Here is a 12,745-nt window from a genome sequence, read left to right on the forward strand (position 1 = left end):
GAAAACTGTCTTAAGAAGACACTTTTCTATAGGAAAACTGTCTTAAGAAGACACTTTTCTATAGGAAAACTGTCTTAAGAAGACACTTTTCTATAGGAAAACTGTCTTAAGAAGACACTTTTCTATAGGAAAACTGTCTTAAGAAGACACTTTTCTATAGGAAAACTGTCTTAAGAAGACACTTTTCTATAGGAAAACTGTCTTAAGAAGACACTTTTCTATAGGAAAACTGTCTTAAGAAGACACTTTTCTATAGGAAAACTGTATTAGGAAGACACTTTTCTATAGGAAAACTGTATTAGGAAGACACTTTTCTATAGGAAAACTGTCTTAGGAAGACACTTTTCTATAGCAAAACTGTCTTAGGAAGACACTTTTCTATAGGAAAACTGTCTTAGGAAGACACTTTTCTATAGGAAAACTGTCTTAGGAAGACACTTTTCTATAGGAAAACTGTCTTAGGAAGACACTTTTCTATAGGAAAACTGTCTTAGGAAGACACTTTTCTATAGGAAAACTGTCTTAGGAAGACACTTTTCTATAGGAAAACTGTCTTAGGAAGACACTTTTCTATAGGAAAACTGTCTTAGGAAGACACTTTTCTATAGGAAAACTGTCTTAGGAAGACACTTTTCTATAGGAAAACTGTCTTAGGAAGACACTTTTCTATAGGAAAACTGTCTTAGGAAGACACTTTTCTATAGGAAAACTGTCTTAGGAAGACACTTTTCTATATAAAAACATTCTAAAGAAGACACAAACTGTCTTGGGAAGACAGTTTTCTATATGAAAGCTGTGTGAGTCGAGATAAAGGAAGTTGGTCTATTTTAACGAGTTTCGCTTTGTGGGTAAGAGTTCTGTGCACTCACATTTATTTCTAACATTTTAATAACTTGTATATGATTTAAATGTATGTAATAACATTGTCGGCTGTCTTTTTAAAATAATTTTATTTATATTCATATATAGCTAAAGAGAACAAACACTTACCTGATTTTATTTAGCTTTAAGATATTTGTCGGTTGTCTGTTGAATATTCCAAGTTGATGCTGAAAATAGAAAAAAATATATTGAAACATAAATATCTAGAAAAATGTATTATTAAAAGTAAAAACTTAAATGAAAATTTATAAAAATAAAAAATTATTTTAACTCATTATAGTTTAAATTTAAGTTAAGTTTCAATTCAATCCCTTAAATATCCTTCACCATGAAGTATATATATTCAGGATCGTTATAGATATCGGAATCGATATAGACTTGATATGAACATAAATCGTAGTATTAATTGAGCTCTATGTGAGCTTCACTAGAAGATATTTCCAAAGTCTTAAATCAGCTTCAATCAAAGGTCTTCATAAAGTCAAAGTTGAGCTTCAATCATTGAACTTTATGTAGTCTTAGATAAACTCCAATCGCAGTATTAGTTGGAGCAGTAATCGGAATGTTAATTGAGCCCTAGATAAACTTCAATCATAGTCCTAGCTCATCTTTAATCATAGGCTTTTATATAGACTTAGTTGAGCTTCAATGGTAGTCCTGGATGTGCTTCACTTATAGGTCATAAGTCTTACAGAGTTTAAATCGTTGGACTTTATGTAGTCTTGGATGGGATTCTATCTTAGTCTTAGTTGAGCTTCAGTCGGAGTATTAATTGAGGCTTAGCTCAGCTTCACTCGAAGGTCCTTACATAGTCTTTATTGACCTTAGTCCTGGTTGTTCTTTAATCGCAGACCTATAAGAAGTGATAGTTGAGCTTTAATAGTAGTTTTTTTTTGCCTTTCCTGACCTTAAATTTTATTTCTGGTTTAGCTTAAATCTTAGGACTTTATGGCGTCTTAGATGATCTTCAATCGTGGTCCTAGTAGATCTTCAATTTTGGATCTGTCTTAGTTGAGCTTCAATCGGAGTATTAATTGAGTCCGTGCTCAGCATCACACGAAGGTCCTTACGTAGTCTTTATTGACATTAGTCCTGATTGTTCTTTAATCGCAGATCTATAAGAAGTGATAGTTGAGCTTCAGTCGTAGTCCTTTTCGCTCTTTAATCCTAGATCTTTATGTCGCCTTAGTTGAGCTTTAATCGTAGTCCTATTTGAACTTCAACCGAATCTATAGGAATACTGTTTTCTATAGGAAAACTGTCTTAGGAAGACTTATTTCTATAGGAAAACTGTCCTAGGAAGACTTATTTCTATAGGAAAACTGTCCTAGGAAGACTTATTTCTATAGGAAAACTGTCTTAGGAAGACTTATTTCTATAGGAAAACTGTCTTAGGAAGATACTTTTCTATAGGAAAACTGTCTTAGGAAGACACTTTTCTATAGGAAAACTGTCTTAGGAAGACACTTTTCTATAGGAAAACTGTCTTAGGAAGACACTTTTCTATAGGAAACTGTCTTAGGAAGACACTTTTCTATAGGAAAACTGTCTTAGGAAGACACTTTTCTATAGGAAAACTGTCTTAGGAAGACACTTTTCTATAGGAAAACTGTCTTAGGAAGACACTTTTCTATAGGAAAACTGTCTTAGGAAGACACTTTTCTATAGGAAAACTGTCTTAGGAAGACACTTTTCTATAGGAAAACTGTCTTAGGAAGACACTTTTCTATAGGAAAACTGTCTTAGGAAGACACTTTTCTATAGGAAAACTGTCTTAGGAAGACACTTTTCTATAGGAAAACTGTCTTAGGAAGACACTTTTCTATAGGAAAACTGTCTTAGGAAGACACTTTTCTATAGGAAAACTGTCTTAGGAAGACACTTTTCTATAGGAAAACTGTCTTAGGAAGACACTTTTCTATAGGAAAACTGTCTTAGGAAGACACTTTTCTATAGGAAAACTGTCTTAGGAAGACACTTTTCTATAGGAAAACTTTCTAAGGAAGACACAAACTGTCTTGGGAAGACAGTTTTCTATACTTCAACCGAATCATAGTCATGATCGAGCTTCAGTCATAGGTCTTTATGTTGTCTTTGTTTTTAATTTGAGCTCCAATCGTAAATCTTTATTTTGTCTTTCTAGACCTTCAATCTTATTCCTGGTTGAGCTTCAATCGTAGGACTTTATGTCTTCTTAGATGATCTTCAATCGTGGTCCTAGTTTACCTTCAATCATGGATCTTTATGATGTCTTAGTTGAGTTTTATTTGTAGTCCTATATGATCTTCAACCGTAGGTATTTATATCGTCATTGTTGATCTTGAATACCTGTCCTGGTCGAGCTTCAATAGTAGACCTTAAAAGAGCTTCAGTCGTAGTTCTGATAGTTCATCAAGCGACGGTTTTTACGTAGTATTGATTGAGCTTCAAGCTGTAGTCCTGGTAGAGCATCAACCGTTAAGTTAAGTTTCAATCGTAGGTCTTTATTTCGTCTTAGCTGAGATCCAATCTTTATTTCGTCTTAGATGAGCTTCAATCGTAGTCCTGGTTTAGCTTCATTCTTAGGTCTTGAGTCTGTGTTCTTAGTTGACTATCAATAGAATTCCTAGTTGTTCTGTTCTTAATTGAGCTGCAATTGTTGTTTTAATTGTGGATTATTTTGGTGACTGAATTAAGTTTCAATCGTAATCTGGGCTGAGCTGAGTTGTGCTTCACTCAAAAGTAATTTTAGCTTGAGTCATTGGCTAATTAGGAGTCTGTGTTGAGCTTCTATCGTAGCTCATTTTGAAGTCCGAGTTGATATTTAATCGAATGTCGTTTTGGAGTTTGACTTGAGTCTTAGTTTGGTTCCAATTGTAGATCAGTTTGGACTCTGAGTTTAGCTGCAAACGAAGGTCATTTCGGAGCTCGTGTTGAACTTCATTCGCAAGTCTTCTTTGAGCCTAAGTATAGCTGCAATAGCTGTTCATTTTGGAGTTTGGTTTCTGTTGTAGGTAATTTGTTTTGTAGGCCAATTTGGAGTGTTGGTTGAGCTGCTATCGTAGGCCATTTCGGAGCCCGAGTTAAGCTTTATTCGTAGGTATTTTTGGATCTAAGAATAGCTGTAATAGTAGGTCATTTTGAACTGTATGTTTGGTTTCTAAGGTAATTTTGGAATCTGAGTTGAGCCGAAGTTGAGTTTAAATCCTAGGCTGTTTAGTTTTGGCGTCTGGGTTGATCCTTCAGTCGTAGGTTATGAATTTTTGAGTCCTTGGTTATTTTGGAGTCTGAGTTATGTAGAAGTTTACTGTCAATCGTAGGTTATTGTGGAGTTTGAGTTGAGCCTTAGTTCGGCTTCAATTGTACGTTATTTTGGTTGTCTGAATCAAGTTTTACTTTGCCTCCAATCGTAGGTAATTTTGTAGTATGAGTCAAAGTTTGGTTTCAATCGTAGGTTATGTAGGAATCTGAGTTGAGTATTGGTTTGGTTACAATCATAGTTCATTGAAGTGTCTTAGTTTGCTTCCAATCGTAGTTTATTTGGGAGGCTGGGTTGAGTTTAAGTTTGGGTTTAATCGTAGGTGATTTTGTAGTTCTAATGTAATCTTAGTTTAGTTCATAGTTTATTTCATCCTCAACTTAAACTATAAGCCAATTTCAAACATCATAATATTTTCCTACAAATCTTTGTCAACCTGCCAACAAGAATCCACCAATTTCTTATAAATTAATTACATTCACTTTTCAATTTGCTGCCGTTACGACATTTTCAACTTTATTTAAATTAATTTTGTCATCTTAATCTTGCAAGTTAAAATGTAATTTAACATTCTACACTGTACGTGTTCTTTACATTAAGCTGAGAGCGAAAGAAAAAACACCATTTCACGCTTCCGTAAAATCACGGCGGCAAATGAAAATTTGAAATTAATTTATTTTGTCATCAAAATGGTCTTAAATAACGGCATGAAAGTGTCTCTAAAGATGAACAAGGCCAGCGAATACGTGTGTGTAACTAATGTGTGTTTGACTGGTGCGTTTAAAACTGGCATTTGACAACTGGCAAGTAACATTTTTATTATTTCTAAGACTATAGAAAAAAGTATAAAAGATTTTCCATTTGTCTTACAGCTTTAACTACACTTGAAAAACAGAGTATTTTTTTTACTGCAAAAAAACAAAACGAACCGTTACTACAGTAAACTTGGTTTCTTACTCGCCATTTTTGAGTTTAACGGCCAGTTGCAGTTAGTGTGAAAATGAGCGATGTTTAGGATGACAAGGGGTCGGTTCTACACGAACAAGGTGTTGTTGGTGTGTGAGTTTTAAGAGGAGAGAGAGCGAAGAGTGAGCATGAAAGTATGAGAAGTGTGATAGAATTTTTCGCATGTAAAACTGAAATAAAATTTAATTATGCTTGTCGCCTGTCACTCCTCATTAAAAGACAAACAAGGATTTCTTTTTTTTGAAAGTAAATATGTACAATGATTGTTGTTGTTGGTGCTGTTTTTGTAATATTATACAAAGTAGTCAATTGCTGTGGATGGCAGCAGCTTTTTATGCTATGGACTGAAATGTTTAAACAACTTTTGTTTTTTTCTTCCTGTTTTCCATTTATTCGCTTTTTTTTAGTACTTTGGCTCTGTGATATTTAAAATACATTGACACTCTCACACTTTGCTTATGAACCTGACAATATTGTCATTGTGTTTAAAATTCAATTACATTGTAAAGTTGTTCTTTCGTTCGTTGGTTCGCTTATTCATTCCTTTTTTTTTTGTTTTCAATTATGAAATTTTCTTTTATTTTTTATTTTACTGCTGCCTGTTTTTCTCAGCTTTTTCCTTTCGTAGTCACAGTAAGTGGTCATTTGTGTGCGGCACAGAGAGAAAATAAATGTGAAATTAAAATTAAAATAATTAAGTTCGTTTTTATTATTAAGTTCTTTTTTATTATTCGCTTTTATAGAAATTAATTTAATGTAAAATCAAAAGCAATTAAAGAAGGCATCAATAGATGTACTTTAAAAGAGTTTGAGTTTCAGGTCCTTTTGGATTCTTAGCTGAGCACTGCATTTTTAAGACTGAGTTCAGATTTGAATTCTAGAACTAGAACTGATCTAGAACTGAACTAGAACCTGAACTAGAACCTGAACTAGACCTGAACTAAAACCTGAACTAGAACCAGAACTAGAACCTGAACTAGAACCTGAACTAGAACCTGAACAAGAACCTGAACTAGAACCTGGAACTAGAATCTGAACTAGAACCTGAACTAGAACCTGTACTAGAACCTGAACTAGAACCTGAACTAGAACCTGAACTGGAACCTGAACTAGAACCAGAACTAAAATCTGAACTAGAACCTGAACTAGAACCTGAACTCGAACCTGAACTAGAACCTGAACTAGAACCTGAACTAGAACTGAACTAGAACCTGAACTAGAACCTGAACTAGAACCTGAACTAGAACCTGAACTGGAACCTGAACTAGAACCAGAACTAGAATCTGAACTAGAACCTGAACTAGAACCTGAACTAGAACCTGAACTAGAACCTGAACTAGAACCAGAACTAGAACCTGAACTAGAACCTGAACTAGAACCTGAACTAGAACCTGAACTAGAACCTGAACCAGAACCTGAACTAGAACCGGAACTAGAAATGGAACTAGAACCAGAACTAGAACCTGAACTAGAACCTGAACTAGAACCTGAACTAGAACTAGAACCTGAACCAGAACCTGAACTAGAACCGAAACTAGAACCGGAACTAGAACCGGAACTAGAACCTGAACTAGAACTGAACTAGAACTGAACTAGAACTGAACTAGAACTGAACTAGAACTGAACTAGAACTGAACTAGAACTGAACTAGAACTGAACTAGAACTGAACTAGAACTGAACTAGAACTGAACTAGAACTGAACTAGAACTGAACTAGAACTGAACTAGAACTGAACTAGAACTGAACTAGAACTGAACTAGAACTGAACTAGAACTGAACTAGAACTGAACTAGAACTGAACTAGAACTGAACTAGAACTGAACTAGAACTGAACTAGAACTGAACTAGAACTGAACTAGAACTGAACTAGAACTGAACTAGAACTGAACTAGAACTGAATTAGAACTGAACTAGAACTGAACTAGAACTGAACTAGAACTGAACTAGAACTGAACTAGAACTGAACTAGAACTGAACTAGAACTGAACTAGAACTGAACTAGAACTGAACTAGAACTGAACTAGAACTGAACTAGAACTGAACTAGAACTGAACTAGAACCTGAACTAGAACCTGAACTAGAACCTAAACTAGAACCTGAACTAGAACCTGAGCTAGAACCTGAACTAGAACTGAACTAAAACTGTTCTTTTTGGAATCATGGTCAACATTTTGGAATCAAAGTCAAGCTTCAATCGTAAGTTATTTCATAGCTTGAGTAGAGCATAAAATTTTGGTAATTTTAAAATCTGAGTTGAGCTTTAATCGTAAGTCATATTGGAGTTTTAATTGGGCTTCAGTTATAGTCTTAGTGAGCATCAATCAAAGACATAGATTGAAGTCAATCATAGTCATCATTGTGCCCTACTTGAGGTTTAATCGAAGTCTTAGTTCTGCTGTAATTGTATGTAGCCTTAAGTAAACTACAATCGTAGTCTATGGTAAGCGTTCGCTTAGCTTCTATCGTTGTCTTAATCAGCTTTAATTTGATATCATTATGTAGGCTTATATGAGCTCCAATCGTAGTTGTAGTTCAGAGGCAATTGTAGGTCTTTATGTAGCTTGAAATGAGTTTCAATCGTAGTCTAGGTTAAACGTTTACTTAGCTTTAATCGTAGTCTTCAATGAGCTTCAACCATAGTCTTAATTAAGCCCTAGTTGAGTTTCAAACGTGCCCATTCAATCCCCTTAAGTATAACATCATCATGTTGAGTTAGAAAATTGACGTCGAACTCTTCAGATCATTATAGTCCTATTAACTAATGAACTTTTGGGAACTTCTCTTACAACCCTAGCATCATTATTATTATTATCTGTATTACGAAACTGTTATACTTTTTTTTTTGTTTTCATAATTTTCTCATTATCTTTAAACAACATACGTTGTTTTCTTCGTTAATTTTTTTTGTTTTATACCCAGTTTCATATGACTGTTGCTGCTATTGACATTTAATCCTCTTATTGATTATTTTCAATCAAAATCACAGATGTCTTTTCAGCAAAAAAACACAAAACACAAACAGACAAATGAAGTAACAAAAAAAAACTACAATATTTATTGTCTACTAAAGCAGCTGACAGCAGCTAGAGATTCCGGCAGCTTTTAAAAATATTAAAAAGTTTGTTACATGTTTTGCTGCTGCTGGTACTCTCCGTTCTCTGCTAGAGAAATGAACCCGTATGTGTTGACATCTTTTTGTCATCACTTTAATGTGTCAAAGTAGTTGAGGGGGTGGTTGATGGAAGATTTCTGTCAAGTCATTTCTGGTATTGTATTTGGTGGATTATTGATTGTGGTAGATTAATAACAATTTGATAAATTGTTTAATATTTCTCACTTATGTTTTTTTATAAAATAGACATTTCATTTGTATAGGCAGAGATTTGTTTGCGGCAAAGAGGTTAAGGAAAATTAATTAGTTTTCTTTTTCTGATATGTATATTATAATTTAGCTTTAATGCCTTTTTTATTATCACATACGTTATTATTTCGTATTACTTATGATAGTGATTTAGTTTCATTTTCTTTTTAATACAAATTGCTATTTGATATGAGCATTATATGATCACAAGTATGAGTTACTTGTTTTGCGAGGCGTCAAATGTTTGAAAAATAAAAAATATAAACGGAAACTAAGTCAAGTGCATAGATTTAGAAAATAATAATAATAAAAGTGTAACATATTAAATGTCATGTGTTAAAATGATGTAAAGTAAGCACGTCAGATATCAGACGAAATTAAAAAAAAAATAAAAGTTTTATTTAAGTTTTTGCGACTACAATTGAAGCTCAGAAAGACTTTCAAGTAGAAAATTGTTAAATCCCAACTAGGGGTCAATTAAGACAACGATTGGATATAAACTAAGACTTTATAAAGACTGAAACAAAACTATGACGACGATTTAAGCTAATCTGGGACTACATAAAGACCTACAATTGAAGCTGAAATAAGACTAGGATTGAAGCTTATCTAGGAAAAAGATTTTGTTGGCCGACATAAAATTTTCTTTTGCATTAAAATTCTTGAAAGTTTTAAAACATTTTTAAACAATTTTAAACATTTTATTCTCAACATTATGCCCCTCTATTAATCACTGTGATTAAGTCAAGCTAAAACTATATTTCTTACAAACTTAATACCACTGTATATAAAACACCCTCCAGATTAATTTAATTGGTGCAAGAGCACCAACATCATAATCCTAAAATTAAAAATAAAAAAATAAAAATGAAAAGAAATACTCCCCAGTAGAGTTACCAAAACACCCACAGAGTGCTAGAGTGGCTGTCAAACTCATATGTCAAGTGTCAAACGAGGGTCTGCACAAGTACAAACTGTGTGCAATGACACAATAAAACATACAGCAGACGTTAAAAATGAACCAAAAAACGAAGACAAGAAGAAAACTGTATTCGTTTTTCAAACCAAAGAAAAATTAGTGAAAAAAAAAATTTAATAATTTTTAAGCAAAAACTAAATCAAAGACTGGCAAAATACTGCGAATGTGTCAAGTTTAAATGGCACATCAAGCAAGAAACAAAAAATGTGCAAAGAAGAGAACCCGCACAAAAAAAAAGAAATGTCAACACCAAAGACTTAAAGAAAAAATCACAGACTTTGAGCCACATAAAAAATTGTTAGTCATATTTTACAATGATAAGATATATAAAAAAAAATCTTTTGCAATTTGAGCCATTAAAAAAAAAACTAAACGGAAATAGAAATTTTTCAACAAAGCAAAGCAGGTGCTTTCAACAACTATGGCCAACACTTGTCTTAGACAAAGACAAATTTATCTAAAAGAATAAAAGAAAATAAAACATTTAAATAAAAAGCATTTTTCTATTTTGTTTTAAACACTCTATTATTTAAATTCTTGTTAATTTAACAGACAGTTGACAATTTGATTAATCAATTAAATGACTTTGTTTTAGTCTTCTTTCTACTCAATTGTGTGTCTAGCAAATGTAACTAATTAAATAAAATGTTAAACACATGTGTTTTAATCTCCATCTCCCTTTCTACAAACTCTAAACGAATTCGTTTTCTATAACAGGGAGTTTGTAGTTGTAGGCATAGAGGAACAATGTGGTGCATTCTTTCTAATTTAATCAATCAAATTAAATATTATATGTCAAAGGGAACAATATTACTTTAGGGGAGGGAGACAACAAATTAATTTAAAAAACAAAATGAATTTTAGAACCAGAACAGAACTAGAACAGAACTAGAACAGAACTAGAACAGAACTAGAACAGAACTAGAACAGAACTAGAACAGAACTAGAACAGAACTAGAACAGAACTAGAACAGAACTAGAACAGAACTAGAACAGAACTAGAACAGAACAGAACAGAACTAGAACTAGAACAGAACTAGAACAGAACTAGAACAGAACTAGAACAGAACTAGAACAGAACTAGAACAGAACAGAACTAGAACAGAACTAGAACAGAACTAGAACAGAACTAGAACAGAACTAGAACAGAACTAGAACAGAACTAGAACAGAACTAGAACAGAACTAGAACAGAACTAGAACAGAACTAGAACAGAACAGAACTAGAACAGAACTAGAACAGAACTAGAACAGAACTAGAACAGAACTAGAACAGAACAGAACTAGAACAGAACTAGAACAGAACTAGAACAGAACTAGAACAGAACTAGAACAGAACTAGAACAGAACTAGAACAGAACTAGAACAGAACTAGAACAGAACTAGAACAGAACTAGAACAGAACTAGAACAGAACTAGAACAGAACTAGAACAGAACTAGAACAGAACTAGAACAGAACTAGAACAGAACTAGAACAGAACTAGAACAGAACTAGAACAGAACTAGAACAGAACTAGAACAGAACTAGAACAGAACTAGAACAGAACTAGAACAGAACTAGAACAGAACTAGAACAGAACTAGAACAGAACTAGAACAGAACTAGAACAGAACTAGAACAGAACTAGAACAGAACTAGAACAGAACTAGAACAGAACTAGAACAGAACTAGAACAGAACTAGAACAGAACTAGAACAGAACTAGAACAGAACTAGAACAGAACTAGAACAGAACTAGAACAGAACTAGAACAGAACTAGAACAGAACTAGAACAGAACTAGAACAGAACTAGAACAGAACTAGAACAGAACTAGAACAGAACTAGAACAGAACTAGAACAGAACTAGAACAGAACTAGAACAGAACTAGAACAGAACTAGAACAGAACTAGAACAGAACTAGAACAGAACTAGAACAGAACTAGAACAGAACTAGAACAGAACTAGAACAGAACTAGAACAGAACTAGAACAGAACTAGAACAGAACTAGAACAGAACTAGAACAGAACTAGAACAGAACTAGAACAGAACTAGAACAGAACTAGAACAGAACTAGAACAGAACTAGAACAGAACTAGAACAGAACTAGAACAGAACTAGAACAGAACTAGAACAGAACTAGAACAGAACTAGAACAGAACTAGAACAGAACTAGAACAGAACTAGAACAGAACTAGAACAGAACTAGAACAGAACTAGAACAGAACTAGAACAGAACTAGAACAGAACTAGAACAGAACTAGAACAGAACTAGAACAGAACTAGAACAGAACTAGAAAAGAACTGGAACAGAACTAGAACAGAACCTGGAATAGAACCTGGAACAGAATCTGGGAGAGAACCTGGAACAGAATCTGGAACAGAACCTGTAAAAGAACCTGGAACAGAGCCAGAAACAGAACCTGGAAAAGAATCTGGAACAGAACCTGGAATAGAACATGGAACAGAACCTGGAAAAGAACCTGGAACGGAGCCAGAAACAGGACCTGGAAAAGAATCTGGAGCAGAACCTGGAATAGAACATGGTACTGAACCTGGAACTGAACCTGGAACAGAATTTGGAAAATAACCTGGAACAGAACCTGGAATAGAACCTGGAACAGAATCTGGAACAGAACCTGGAATAGAACCTGGAACAGAATCTGGAACAGAACCTGGAATAGAACCTGGAACAGAACCTGGAACAGAATTTGGAAAAGAACCTGGAACAGAACCCGGAATAGAACCTGGAACAGAATTTGGAAAAGAATTCGGAAAAGAACCTGGAACAGAACCTGGAACTGAACCTGCAATAGAACCTGGAATAGAACCTGGAAAAGAATCTGGAACAGAACCTGGAACAGAATTTGGAAAAGAACCTGGAACAGAACCTGGAATAGAACCTGGAACAGAACCTGGAACAGAACCTAGAACAGAACCTGGAACAGAATTTGGAAAAGAACCTGGAACTGAACCTGGAACAGAACCTGGAACAGAACCTGGAACAGAATTTTGAAAAGAACCTGGAATAGAACCTGGAACTGAACCTGGAACAGAATTCGGAAAAGAACCTTGGAACAGAATTTGGAAAAGAACCTGGAACAGAACCTGGAATAGAACCTGGAACAGAATCTGGAACAGAACCTGGAACAGAATTTGGAAAAGAAACTGGAACAGAACCTGGAATAGAACCTGGAACAGAACCTGGAACTGAACCTGGAACATAATTTGGAACAGAATTCGGAAAAGAACCTGGAACAGAACCTGGACTAGAACCTGAACTAGAACAGAATCAAAACATACATACATATGTATATTTATTCAATTTATAAATATGTA

At 34.2% G+C, this 12,745-nt stretch overlaps 1 protein-coding gene across 1 annotated transcript in view; it reads right to left on the reverse strand.

Moving 5' to 3' along the window:
- Window positions 1-12,745, reverse strand: part of fz2 (frizzled 2) — a 312,996-nt gene that overhangs the window by 276,469 nt on the left and 23,782 nt on the right. Inside the window, exon 2 of the mRNA XM_065502741.1 lies at window positions 991-1,049. The gene's annotated coding sequence lies outside the window, so the exon portion shown is untranslated. The remainder of the gene's footprint in view (window positions 1-990; window positions 1,050-12,745) is intronic.

The sequence above is a fragment of the Calliphora vicina genome, chromosome 3, assembly GCF_958450345.1.
Source record: "Calliphora vicina chromosome 3, idCalVici1.1, whole genome shotgun sequence".
In the NCBI taxonomy this organism is placed as follows: Eukaryota; Metazoa; Arthropoda; class Insecta; order Diptera; family Calliphoridae; genus Calliphora; species Calliphora vicina.